This window comes from Peromyscus californicus, unplaced genomic scaffold (assembly GCF_007827085.1).
Source record: "Peromyscus californicus insignis strain IS unplaced genomic scaffold, ASM782708v3 Scaffold_11__1_contigs__length_118956290, whole genome shotgun sequence".
Lineage (NCBI taxonomy): Eukaryota > Metazoa > Chordata > Mammalia > Rodentia > Cricetidae > Peromyscus > Peromyscus californicus.
In genome coordinates, this window is record NW_026294402.1 from 29,258,444 (window position 1) to 29,261,063 (window position 2,620).

The window sequence follows — 2,620 nt, forward strand, 5'->3', positions numbered from 1 at the left end:
CACAGAGGACAGCTTCCAAAGTGTACAGTGAACTTTTAACACTCAACAATAAGACCAAACAACTTAATTTACAAATGGACACAAGATCTGCATAGGAACAGACACAGCATCAGATAATACAATCATATGATAAATAAGCAATTAAAGTTGCTTAACACCATGTCATAAAGAAATTGTAAATGTAAAAAACTGTCATATAGCCATTTCTTTTTTTTTTTTTCCTGTCTCAGTATTTTAATGTTCACCTCTCTGAAAGCAACAAGGTTTTTGGTAAAGATAGATTCATTCTAATTTAACATGATTATTTTGAACAGGAAATTTGGCTGAGCACATCGATCCCCAACATCAACTGTGACTGTAAAGCAACAGAATATCAGATCAGGAAATCTATTGCACTTGGTGAAAAAAAAGGAAATCCCTCCTTTGTCTCCCAGCTCCAGAAGGCAATGTGTCTCACTGGCTGTGCAAGCTCTTCTCACTCAAGCCCAAGTCTCTATGTTCAGACAGTACATCCATCACTGTGTCCTTCCAGGCGTTGGAAGTCTGACGAAACACCATTCCAGTAGCTGCGTCTCCAGGTTTCGAGTCTAGAAATGAATTTAAGGTGTGATCTAATCACAGTCAACAACTTGATCGTACTGACTTCCACACGTCATGAATATGTTCATCACAAAAGAGCAGGATGAGGTCTCTGACCAGCACTAACACTGTGATCAGTCAGGAATTACAGGGATGCACATTCTAGGTGACAGAAGTATACAGACATGATGGAAACGAACACCAATCTTATTGCACATGGTGTCTGGGCGAGCAATAAAAACACTGTGATACAGGATGAAAACTCTTTACGTCTTGCTTCCTCTCAGCCCTTTTTTCTGAAGTCTGATGTAGCAGCGGTATCAGTCGACATACATGGGAGAGCTGGGAGTAGCTGGCATCTGATCCAGGATTTTACAAACATAGCATGCGACCTCGACAGTACGTTCTTCATACATCAAAATAAAGGGATGTTTCAGAAGCTCTTTATACTTTGACCTTTTGGATTCGTCCTTTGTAAGGCACAAGTTGACAAAGTTGATGAAACTGGGGGAGAACTCCCTTTCTTCGGAATTACTTAGTTGTGGAGGGTCTCCTTTTACCACTTGTGTTAGCTGATCAAATACACTATTCCACTTTGGATAGGGAAATCAGCCTGTGGCCAACCCGTACAATGTGATTCCCAAACTCCAGACATCAGAGCGGACATCATATCCTTGTCGTGACGCACTTGGGTCTATTCTTTCAGGTGCCATATATGGCCTACACCCAGCATCTCTTGTCTTGGCAATGGAGTCCACAAGTTGTCCACTGATGCCGAAATCACAGAGCTTAATATTTCCACTTCTGTCCAGAAGAATATTGGAAGGTTTGATATCTCTGTGAATAATTTTCAAGTTTTCTTTTAAGTGGTTTAGTGCTTTCACAGTTGCTAAAGTGATTTTGCCTAAGATCTCTTCCGGAATAACGTCATCTAACACACTATATACATATTTGTAAAACTGAGCTCCATACAGATCCAACAGTCGCCCTCTCTGAAGAGTGCACCATAGAACTGAACAATGTATGGGCAATCACTACTCCGCATTACTACATCCAAATCCATGAGAAGTTGTTTTTGTTCTTTTTCATCCACAGTTGACCGTATTCTTTTAACTGCCATTATCTGCCCACTTGGTTTGTGGACCATTTTGTTGACAGAACCATAAGCTCCTCGTCCAATTTCTCCAAGGTCTTTCAAGTCCTCTGCAGTGAAATCCCAGTGTTGTTCAGGGGAGATCTTCAGTTTTCCTGATGACTCAATGCTGTGTGTTCTCAGTCTCTCTATGTGTGGGTTCTGGACTCCTGTAGTGTCAGGATGGAGAGTAAACCGTGCTGTCGATTTGACAGGTGGATTGGCAAAGTTCAACTTCAATGCTTTGCGTTTACCCTGCATGCTGCTGACGGCCGGGTGGCCGGGGGGCGGGAGGCCCGATGGGGCCCGGGGTGCCGCCACCGCCCCCGGAGCCGCCGCCGCCGCCGCCGCCGCAGCTCGGGGTCGGAGCCGCCATTGTTGGAAGTGAGGAGCCGAGCGGCGCCGCGGCGGCTGCCATATAGCCATTTCTTTAGAACTGAAACATTTCCCCCATAGGAGTGAGAGAGGCTCCTACAATGTACCAGGCCGAGAAAAGTCAGAATGTTGAAAGATTTACATGACTCCTCTTCAATATTACATATGCAGCAACAGTTGAATGGGAGAAAAGGTTCTCCAGCCAGCTGACCAGTCTGTAAGTTGCACATGGAGTTCCAGGATTGCTGCTTCCATGATCCCATAGGAAAGGGTGGGCTTCCAAATGATGTGGCTCCCTGGTTTATCATGCTTCTGCAAGTACAATAAACACACTGGTTCACTAGGCTAGATTTGATAAAATTGTTTCTTTGGTCTGTTATTGATATGCTATTTATTTATGCATCACACAACAGTGAGACAATACTATAAACCTTTTAAAAGAGCCAAATCCCAGACACTAACCATAGCAAGAATGTGAAATAAATTCTATTGCATTACTGTCATGAACACCAAATGATACAGCCACTTTGCAAT

General features: G+C 43.4%; 1 pseudogene; it reads right to left on the reverse strand.

The window, feature by feature from the left end:
• Positions 1-217: 217 nt before the first annotated feature.
• Positions 218-2,087, reverse strand: LOC128103283 (dual specificity mitogen-activated protein kinase kinase 4-like; annotated as a pseudogene).
• Positions 2,088-2,620: the final 533 nt, after the last annotated feature.